General features: G+C 31.2%; 1 long non-coding RNA gene across 1 annotated transcript; it reads left to right on the top strand.

The window, feature by feature from the left end:
- Positions 1-3,001: 3,001 nt before the first annotated feature.
- Positions 3,002-9,381, top strand: LOC106101997. Its single transcript, XR_001225545.1, has 3 exons — positions 3,002-3,119; positions 7,807-8,239; positions 8,996-9,381. It is a non-coding gene; the product is annotated as an uncharacterized LOC106101997 (long non-coding RNA).
- The last annotated feature ends 2,784 nt before the right edge of the window (positions 9,382-12,165 follow it).

The raw sequence follows: 12,165 nt of genomic DNA on the forward strand, positions 1-12,165 counted from the left end.
ATTTGCCGAATGTTACAGTATGGAACTATTTACCGAATAGCATACTAGCACGATCGAGATTGTTTCTAGTTTAGTGTATTTATTGCATGAATTTTAAAAACGTACTTTTCATTTTTATTTTTAATTTAAACTAGAGGGACGTTATGAGTGATCAGAAACATTAAGCTTAGAGAGATATAACTATTACAAAATTTTTTATCCGTTAAACCTTAAGTGTTTTATAACAAAGGTGTTATAAAGTCAAAATTAAAAATATCGTTTTTATTAACCTTTTGTTTACGAGGACAACGTTATCCACGTACTGCAAAGGAATTCCTTTCATTAACATCGCATACTTTTAACGGTTTTACGGTAATGTGATGCTCGCAAAGTTAAAATTAAAATATTTGTGAGAATTTATGAGGGCGTTCATTAGTACGGCCACACTCCGCTCGGACGCATTGAGAAATTAAGACGTATGTGAATGGGCTTAAAAATGTTTAGTATAGTTAAGATGTTTTTTAATGATTCGCATGCTAAGTTTAGTAAACACATTATTCAATATTCCAAAGTCATAACAATATGACATTTTTTAATTTATTTTCATATGAAAAAATGCTAAAGGAAAACGTATCGAAGCCTCCAAACTAATGGGCGTTTGTACTTATACTATTCTCTTAAACGTAGGTTTCCACGGCCTATTTCTATCTTATTGTATTATTGTGAATTCGGTAAATCGAAAACATATCTCGACCACTAAATTATATCTGATTGTAAGTAACTTGAAGATTCTGCATCAAACGTCTGCAGTTATTGGTGAAACGCCGAAGCAATTTCGATCTCAAAGGACCACTTACTCAACCACCCCGATCAAATTCGAGCTTCCTTACTCAACGCGACAAGATTTTCTATAAAACATTTTTAAAATACCGGGAATTTGTATAGTTATAGTGTAAAAATGAGCTCAGAAACTCGAAAATTGTTGAGAATTAAACGATTTATTCCATGTTATTTATCTTATTATTCGTCTTTTTGACTTAACAACAAAATATCGCCATGGTAACCCCTAACATTTTATGTAACCAATTAAAAAGCTAATTATCAAAGAATATTTACACTATACACGTGACACTGGACAATAAACCTCAACTACGCAACTTATTAGACGCTTGTAAATAATGTCGGAAAAGTTAAGTAACTACTTTTAGTAAGTATTCTTGATTAAGGAGGGATTTGTTCCATGTTCCGCTCATTAGTAAATGTCACTAACGAAAAACATCACATAACTAAATTAGACTAGGTACACAGTTGTACTTTATTGTATCGGCATTTTTGGTTACATACGTATGTCATTATTTTTCTAAAATACTCTGCATACATAAGTGAAAGAATAATATTCCTGTAGTAGTAGCGGTAGTAATAGTAGGGGCTACAGTTTCCGCAACTTCACAGCTAGCGCGTATTTATTACTGTAGTATATCACCTCGTATCTAAACTATAAAATAATTTTCCAATCAATAGCTCAGTTAAAAACTAAAGCGAGCCGAAGCGAGGGCGCGTTCGCGGCAGTAAGTAATTGGTCGAGGGTGAGCGAACGCAAAACGGATATTGTTTTCGTCGATGGAGCTGCCAGTACCGTTTAAATATCGCTCAACAGTATCGGAGAAAACGAACAGATTGACTTCGTATTACAACACTGAGCACAGCTACTTTTAACTACTGACAGAAAACGAATATTGTGACACAACTTTTGTAAATAAAAACTTCCAATATCAAGTTAGATAGAAACGATACGTGGATTAAAAATTTCTATAAATCCCCGTAATACAATGAGTTTAGTAAGAATAAATGTTACCTTCGACTTTTTGTGCGCCGAATAAAATATTGTGGTACTGTCACAGAACTAATAATTAACTCTCCCTGTGTTATGCTTATAATCTAAAAAATCAAAGAGTTTAAATAGATATATTTAATATCGGAAAATTCAACATATTTATGGAACAGTTTCAGAATCAAAACCGCTCTCACAAACGTAGAGATTCTAAGTGATATGATGCTTTACGAAATATTTTTTACTTTATCAGATACATAAAAGGAAAGACATTTATAAATATCATCTTGTATTAAGCTGAATGAAACATTGCAAACAAAGATTGTACGAACAGGGAGTGGGACGGACAGGAGTGGGAGGGAAAGCGGAAACCAATTAAGTTACACTTTCTGGCAAATGGCAGAGGAGATAAATTTGATTACACTTGCTTCAATGCTATTATTCATTTGCAATACTTATTGTTTTTTATTGATGAATTGGGTAAACCGAAGGTTAATACAACAAAGTTCAATAAATTGAAAATGTTAACGTGGATACCAGCTTTTTAATGATATCGCATTTCAAGTATCTTTAACATAGCTTCATAAAAAAATAATCCTGGATGTCATACCTTTTCGCCAAAAAAGTTAATTCAATCATGACCGTCACACACCGAACGTGACATTTACAAGCTTTTTACTCGTAAAATGACATTTGTTTCAAACAGTGACACAATAAGGGTTGGAACACACTAATATCTTTTTACAACAAAAAACATACGTGTGTACTGTTCAGAATAAATTGCAAGCGTAAAAAAATAATAGTGCAATTGTAATTAAAAAATATCTTGCAAAGGTTCTTTTATTCTCAGATATTTTCTCTTATTTTCAGAAACAAAACTTATTCTAAGTTCGTCGAACTATCGGAGTAAATAGTTCAAAAATTATCTGTTTTTATTTATTTTCTATTAAACAGGAAAACAAATCATGATAGTTTTCATTATAAACGGAAAAAAAATTGTTTCGCAAATAAATTGTAATTAATGAAAACTATGTGCCACTGACATCGTTTAGTAGCTTAAAATGAATGCAATTCAAAACTCTGTTACTGCGTTCGTGTGGCAAAGTTCGTGGTACACGTCCGCCCTAACATGGTTTGAACGCGAGGGCGGTTTCTGGGGCGAGGGGATAGCAGTTCGCCGCCCGACGCAGGCCGGCGCGCTCGCCCTAACTTAACTCCGTAAGCTCGGGAGGGCAAAGTTCGCGACCGTACATTATGGAATTGTGAATTATTTTTACAATCAATTTTAACTCGGACCAATTTACGAGAGGTAATTTTTTATTACTTATTTTATTGGTGTTTTAAAAAGACAGTAAAGTTGTAGAGTTTAAGTAGAAATTTATTCCAGAAACTTTTACAATTGTTTTATTCTTACGGCAGTGCAAGCTACGAAAGATATGAACTTTTTTGTGATTTTTTTTCAATTTTTTATTATTTATACTTTCAATAAAAATCAAATCAAATCATCATCCTTGAAGTATTTTTGTGTACTTACTATTTTTTTATGTTCCTTTTTATCAATATTGGAGAAAAAAATATTTTGTAACCGAACTAGGTTTATTTTATCCAATTCAGAACACGTTTAAAAATTACGTCTGGAAATGTTAAAGCATACTTAATTAGACTATAGAAGCAAGTAGGATGTTCTTGTTAGATTCGGAATGACTGACTACAGTTAAAGCAAAACTTTATCGATTAGATATTTTGAACACGTTAAATGTTAAATATGTACTCAAATAATTTAATACAAAATAAGACTTGTATCACTAGGATGCGTTTAAGTTGTTACCAAAAAATTTATCAGAAAATTTCAATCAAATGTCTTCAGGCCTTTAAAAAGCCTTTACCGGGAATGCTTTTAGGTTAAATAATAGTTTAATAGCACGAGTTCAGTCTCGGATCCGTTAAAAGCATTTCAAGGAAGTGAACGTAAGCAATTTTCGAAGATAAAGAAATCCGCAAACGAAGAACATTACTCATCAAAATTATTTGCTTATTATTTAAATAAATGTTCATTATTTTTCTTAAGCCAGTTAAGGATAGTTCTCCCTTAACAGTACAACCCTAATTATACATTACGATTGTATTTAAAACTGACAGTTTGTAGCCAGCTTTATTGTAAAATTTGGGCAAACAGATTTATTAATAGATCCGAAACTAATTTCACGAAACTCTAGAGATACCATTAATTTAAATTCGACAAACAATTTATGGGTAAAGTTACGAAATATGTAATTTGTCAGTGACGTATCCTAATGGTGTCGAGTAAAACTAATCCGTTCTCAATTTAGAAACTTTATTAAGAGTGAATCGAGAATCGATTTAACTCTGTTGTTAGTTTGTGTATCCGTAAACTTTTCTTACTAGTCTTAATATTGGAATCCGATGGTCGGAGAGACGTCGCCGGCTAGCACGGTCCGCATTCCCAGAAACCGAATAGCCAATAATAGCATAGCTGAATTCGCGTTATTTACATAAATAGGGCAAGTACTTTTTCTAGTTTTATCGTACAACAAACATCGTTTAAAGTTTATTGTACGAGACGCTCGTATATTTATATGACGGTCGCTTCCTTTAGAATTTCTATGAGGTATTACAATGTCATTAAGATACGATTCTCCTAACGACGGTTTAAAAGGCTTTATTTCAAAACATAACTTTTTAGCATTGATAAATGCAATAAAGGTTTTATAATTTTAAAAAAATGTCATTGTCTTACATACTTGCAACTTACAGTAGATAAGGCATAGTACAATGTTATCGTAACATTTAATTTAAGTTATAATTCTAATTTAATAGTAATTTCTCTAAGCCTATCCCATACAGGTGTACCACTGAATACTCCCTTAAACTAAGTTATGGTCAAGACGAATTAGTAAAGGTATCTGGTAAAGCAAACTACGTGTAAACTATGCGTGAAGTGAGATTAGTTTCAGAACGTGTTATTTAATAAACATCTAACGCTCAACCCTAAAGTTTTATTGAATTAAAGGCCGGCTTTGTGCAATCGTGTTAACCCACGTCTAGGCAGGTCCATACAAATTTTAGTTAATGGACTAACCTATCATATTTTAGTTGACGGGCAATTTATCACGTTATAGGAACTGACCGTGACGTGGCAAAATTGTTATAGACGCACCGGTCGGAAATGGATTTTTGATATTTACAACTTAATTTCATAATAGACTAGCTGTTCCCGTGCGGTTTCATTCGCATGGAATTATAACAACTTTAATTTTATTGTTTACATTTGTTACATTCTCAATTGAAAAAGTCAAAATTACCATTAATAACTTTGCTTCTTTATTCTTAGCTTGTAGTTTATTGTCCTTTTGCCACACAAAGGTTTTTTCCAATTTATTTACCCCTATGTTTAATAGCGTGAAAACATATAGCCAAAATCGTGTCGTAAATATAGGGCTTTTTATTAAGGAAAGAATTATTTAAAAACCTGCTGTGATTGCTGACATCCTACGCCACGAAGTAGTGTGTGTTTACGCTTTATTATTATAGTATAGATGTAGGATCACTTTTACGTTTATCGTATAATGAAATAAAAGCTATAAAATTGCTAACGAGCCGTTTATATGAAATATGAAATCTAATTTTATCAGCCATTGAACGTATTTTACTCGATGTTGATTATGTTGGTTTGTTCATACAACTTTTTTTAATCAAATTTAAAGTCAAGTGTACAGAGTGGACAATTCAAATCGATTGCCCGTAAATAATATGAGGGATAAAATTGTATTTCTGTTTTGATGGCTTTTACATTTTTTTGATTTTTAACTTGGTTATTAATATTGTTTTAAAAATGTTCAAATATAAAAGTAGTAGAAGAAAAAATGTTTTCTTTAACAGCTTGGCTTGTTACTCTCTTATTTTTATTTTAATGTCGTTGTCCATCAACTCAGAAATGTTAGCAAATTCTCGTAAGAACTAAGTTATAAACATTGTAATATATGTAACTCCTGAAAACTGTCAATTTCCAATATTTCTGACATTATAAACTAGGGAGAATCCTCTAAAACACAATTCCTTAAAAAAGTCCTTATCTTTGTAGTGTAAAATACCATAACATTCAACATCTAACGACCATCAAGAAAATAGAAAAGGAAATGTGGCACATCTTGATTCCGTCGGGCCAAATGTAACACGCCCGTCATCATTACAGGCCACTCTCAGGGGGCTCTGTTTACTTTAACAGGAACGAAACTACGATTCATTGAATAAGATTTTCATTTAGTTTTCACATTTCTGAACGTAATTTTCTGATTAAATAGAAACTTGAAAATAGAACGTCCTCATGGAACGATTTGTTTAAAGATACTTTGCATTTTTATCATAGGAAAGAGATGAATTTAGCAGAGAACTATTTAGTGTTATTATTATATTTTTATATACTACGAAAGACAACATTTCTTCATTTAATGATATCGTATTGTTCTTTTACATGCCATTTGTGAATTTTTCAGTAATTTAACAAAATTACATCATACTAATACTCGTATTATGTGAATACTCGTATAAATGTGAAAGTTGGATGAATTTTTGTTAGAGTTTGTAGCCTAAACGGGTGAACGGTTCCCGGACCGAATTTGATAGAGGATAGTCTGTAAGAACACACAGACCATTCACTTTGATTTTTTTTTTCATTTCACGCGGAGGGAGTCGCGGGCGAAAGCTAGTTTTCATATAAAATATCCAATATGTTTTTTATTTACTTATTGCATATTTACATAATTCGTACCACCAACAAAGGTTGTACAAACAAAGGTTATATTCCGAAGTAAACCTTTAAAGACTAGGTTACAAAAATAAAGTATTATGAATTACCATTTGAAAACACGATAAAGTGTACAAATGTCGTTTGAGTTAGCCTGCTGTTTCATTCAAACGATCCTAGGACGGATATTAGCAGGGCGAGTTTCATCCCAGAGCTTTGCTCAAATTATTTCTGACGATAAATTCACAAGATGGCGTTTACACGGGCTTAAATATAACGAGATTTTCCATTTCATTTATCCTTATAAAAATGCAGAAATAATTATCTCTACTGAATATTACATTTTCACGTCATATAAACAATAGAAGTAATTTAATTTATTGTTTGAAAATTTATTTTCTTAAGTAATTTCTATTAACTAAACTGATTACTGGCAAAATATATACCAAAGACCATTATCTTACTTATATTATAAATGCGAAAGTTTAAGTGGATGGTTGGTTTGAGTGATGTTTGTTAGAGTTTGTAGCCTAAAAGACTGTACGGATTTCGATGAAATTTGGAATAAATGTAGAATAAAGTTTTAAATTATTATTATTATTATTATTAAAGTCTGGAAGAATATATAGGCTACTCACTTTTCTTTTTTTAATTACACGCAGACGGAGTCGCTGGCAAAAGCTAGTTTGATATATTTTAATCACTGTAACAATTCCTTTAAGAGAATACATAAAAGGTCATGATGAAATTAAAACTTTAATCTATTAATTTAAAAATGGAATGGTTTAAAGCAATATAAATTGAAATTATGTAGATCATGCAAAAAGTGTGCTACGCTAAAATAATATTTAAGCGAAAAAGATACGATACTCGTTCTTTCGTACTGAGAACCCCAGGACGATACTGCTTAGCGACGTTATTATCGAACAAAGGGAAAGCAGAAGCACTCAATATAAAAGGGATTGGGAAAAAAATGACAGATCACCTACCGAATTTTTCATTACGATTTATTTTAAAAGCATTTTATACTTCTTCGCAATTTAAAAATGATTCATTGTTAAATTACATGCGAAAATTATAAAAAAAATTGTATTAAAACAATTAATCGAAGAGAAATAAAAAAATATTTTACAATTTTTTTTAAACCAATCGAAGTTTTCGTATTACGAGAGAAAATTAAATGTCAACATCATAAAGTTATTCAATTAACGTTAAAATCACTCTGTTTCAGATTATCACGCTGCATTGCGAGAGGAATAACAATAAACCGATATGATGTACTGAAATTGAAGCCTAATGCTCACGCCTGTAATCAATGTATAAATAAAATAAAATGCAGAGGTACAGGATGTGACCAGAATTGAAGGATGCAATTAGTAATGATAAACTTCCTAATAATGTTCGATGTGGTGTTTATATTCTTTTTGTTTTTAATCGCGGTCACATGCGTCATGAATTATATGCCGGGACGCAGTAAGAGGCAGGAGGTAACAGAGGATGAAGTGGATGACGTCATCCCTCCACCCCCACCGTTCGCTGGAGAAGATATTGAGAGGCAAGCCTCAACAAGCAGAGATACGTATGTGGTTATATCACCTCCGATCGACAATCACAAAACCAAAGATGGATGTCCTATTCATGTGGTCTAGCGTAAGCACTGACGAGTAAGTGTTACTTTGTTCCTTCAAAGAAACATGTGTTCTTTTGTTTAAATTTTAAATAAATAAACACTACATCTATTGGTTGAATCCGTATAAATTTTAAATTCAATTCCCCAAGTCCAAAATGGATTTGTATCAACAATAGCTGTTGCTCGAAACTTCGTCCACCCAACATTAACATGAAAAAGTAAACTGTTATATGTCCGACTATGTCAACTACCCTTCAATGAAAGTTCGGTTGAAATCGGCCAAGCTATTTCGGAGATTACAGACAGACAGACAAAAATAAACTAAATGCGATCTTCGTAATCAGCAACGCAAATACATCATCGTCCCGAAATCTGGAATTATTCTTTTCATATTATACAGACACTCCAATTTTATTACCTATGTAGATAGAAATGGATGAACACATTAAATCTTTTGTAGTTATTTTAAAACACAGTCTCACATCTATCCCTATTCTACCTAAGCTTCATTAATCCTTATACAAACATTGGAATCCCTATAAAAGGAATTTAAGGCTTCTATTAGCTATTCGAACAAAACACATCCTGTAATGGCCGCTTATCCTGAATCCTTTTACTTGACAAGGAACTTTTACGTTACGACATATTACTCAACAAAATATGTCTAAAAATACAGTTTGCTTGTTATTAATGTCTTATCCTAGGACAAAATAAATGAAACAATGAAGAAGGGAAGAGAAGTAATGGACGGGTATGTTAGTTTAAAATTTAAAACTCTTTTCTTTTTCAGATCAACGTAGGAGTTTATTGTAAAGAAGCCTTATAAGAACGTAGTATGAAAGAAAATAATAGTAGTCATTTTATACCAATTAGTCGAATTAAAAAGATAATCTTGTTGCAAGAAAATTGAAACATTTTGGGACACAAGTGTTAGTAAAAGAAATGTTTAGTATTTTCCGAGAATCGAGGGTAACCAAGCATAGTTCAGCATTAGTTACAATTCATAAGAAAATCCTTTTGTTTTGAAAATATTTATATAGAGGTATTTACATTACACGAACACACAAATTCGGGAATAGAATGCATTTGTTTGTTCGCGAAGCTTGGCGCAGCGTTAGTGTTTTATTTTATTATAGTTTAGCTGCTTTGGATCTTTGATGTTAATCTTATAATATTGAATAACAGTTTGTCTTATAAAAGGTTTTATCATGCAGTTTATTTCTGCATTGCATAAATGCTTACTTAAGATCGATGTGACTGAATAATAGGTAGCATATTATATAAATTATTATTAGTAAATAATCGTTTGCTAGCTATTATGTGCCTAACTTAGGACCCGTAAAGACGCTTATCTTAAGTATGTTTACTAAATTTCTTTTATTATGCTATTTAAAAAATATAGAGTTTATTTTACTATATTTGTAATAATTTATATTTATATAATTCATTGTAAATTTAATTAGTAATCAGCTATAAATTTGTTTGTAAATTATTTTACTTTTAAAATGAGTTTACGATTTCCTAATTACAATTATTAAATAATGGATAATAGTATTCAGAATTAGGGTAATTTAGTATTAAGATTCGTGTAATAAAAAAGACAATACATGTATTACGAAACTTTTCTCTTGATGTATCTTTTATTTTTCGATAAGTAGTGAAAGGTAGGATAATATTTCCAAGGATACGAAATGGCTAATAAAATAAAATTTAAAGGGCAATAATGTGTTAATTATCGATCACTCAGTGAAATATAAAAAATAAAATTGTATTAGAAACCAAGACGAACGTCAAGAACATAATGGAATCTTAAAATAAACAAAATTGATGAATTGGTTCATATTAATGCATACATTGACAGCAAAATAACAATCACATGTGATATATACACAATTTATAAACGTAGTTATAGTTATTTAAATAATATTTCGACCTAAATTGATTGTTATACAGGTGTTAACCAAAACAACAACCTTTTTAATACCAAAAATATTAAGATATTTTAACACCAAAAACTATGGCGACAGGCAGGCAGCCGACCGCAAAATAAGTAAGCCAAAACAACGAGGTAAGGGTTTTTGATACTCGAAATACAAGAAGGGAGTGATGACTGAGATGAGGGATGATATAGTGCTTGGAGGACGAAAACCCGGTGTGCCGACCCTACGGGGCAGGATAAGGCAGGGGAGATGATGATGAACACCAAAACCTTTAATGATATTCATAGTCCTGAAAATATTATATTCTAATATTCTATGGTATTAAATAGGTCGTTTTATTATCTTTAAAATAAAATGCACTAAATGCAGTGTTGCCATATCATATTTTGTAGTTTTATTTTTACCTCCTCTTTTTCTACAGCTCATTTCATTTATTGGAAAAATTATTTGGTGTCAAAACGATAAATACAAAATGTCTATTATCTAAGTTTTACTCGTGTATTTAATTTCGTCATTGTTAAGTCAATAAGTATTTTATAATCGCCACGTCTGTCCTTTTGTGATATAAACCTTATTTTTCCTTTTAATAAGTATTCTTAGTTAAATACAAGGAAAACTGTTAATTTCAATTATATTCTATTAATTCTTAACCAGCGTTACACCAGTTAATTTACAAATAATTAAAACAAATCCAACTTCTAATCATCAAAGGCCTATTACATGGAACACGAACAATAAATTACAATAAAAGACAAAGGACTTCTCCGTGAAACTTTTGGAGACATTTTAATGTACACAATCGAGCCGCCAATAAAGCGTCAAGATAATTTCAGGTGTTCCCCAGCAACACCTGGGGACGGAACTTTGACGGAAAATCGATTTACAGTAAACAAAGTTTTCTATTGTACAGTACCAGTGGATAACGCATTATAAAGTATTTTCTAATGTACAAAATAATTATACAATATCTCTTTAAATGGACGATTAACTTAATATTGTTAAGATTTGATAGTTTTAGTAAAAATCTTTTAATAACCTCAAACCAAATTCGTAGGATTAATGTTACTCTAAATTGTCATCACTATTGGGATCTGCTCAACCGTTCAAGAGTAAAATAAGTAACCTTAAACATCGATTTATCAATCCAAAGTATCGCATTTACAGTTAACTAGCTTGTGCCCGCGTTTCGAATAAAAATAGTAAGCAGCCTATGTCGTATTCAAGACATATATGCTAAATATTATCGAGATCCGTTCAGCAATTTAGGCAACAAACTCTAACAAACATCGATTCAAAGTGTCGTATGTATGTTAGTAAGATAAGAAGTAAATTTCAAGCTACTGTAAGGTACTAATATACTAGAAAGAAGTGTTTGTAACATTAGCACTGTAGTGGTTATTGAGGGTGTGTTGAGCGGCTTATACTCGGTGTTGTCTTAGGATAACAATAGCAAGCGTATAGAGAGGGCAAAGGTCGGGTATTCCAGCAATTACTATTGTAGGTTAGTTAAACTCGAGGAATAATTATTATTATTTTAATTAATTTTCATTTTTATATTTATAAAAAAAAATGTAGATTCCGTAACAATAGATTACGTTATAATTACGGGTATAATTTGCAATATTGTGGAGACTCAAATGTGGAAATTTCACCAATTTTTGTACTGGTAACAATGAGAACCAACTTTATTTTAATATTTCTATTAATTACTTACATTATAGTTAAAATCTTTACAGTATTATGCGATTGAGTATTCTACATATAGCTACCAAGTTTAAACTCTTATAAATTTCAAAATAAGCCACCTGTTTCTTTTTCTTTTTTTATGAAAGGACTCTTTCTTTTTTTTTTACTTGAAACGTTGCATTTAAAAATGTTTTAACATAAAAGTTTTTAAAACTGTAGGAAAATTTCGTAGAATTTGTTCGACGCCGCACATTGGGCTGAATCAAGTTGCTCCATAGACAACTTTATCTGATGTTTGAAATGTCTCTTTTTTTGCTTGAATGTGCTTTGTATC

This window comes from Papilio polytes, unplaced genomic scaffold (assembly GCF_000836215.1).
Source record: "Papilio polytes unplaced genomic scaffold, Ppol_1.0 DF823934.1, whole genome shotgun sequence".
Taxonomy (NCBI): Eukaryota; Metazoa; Arthropoda; class Insecta; order Lepidoptera; family Papilionidae; genus Papilio; species Papilio polytes.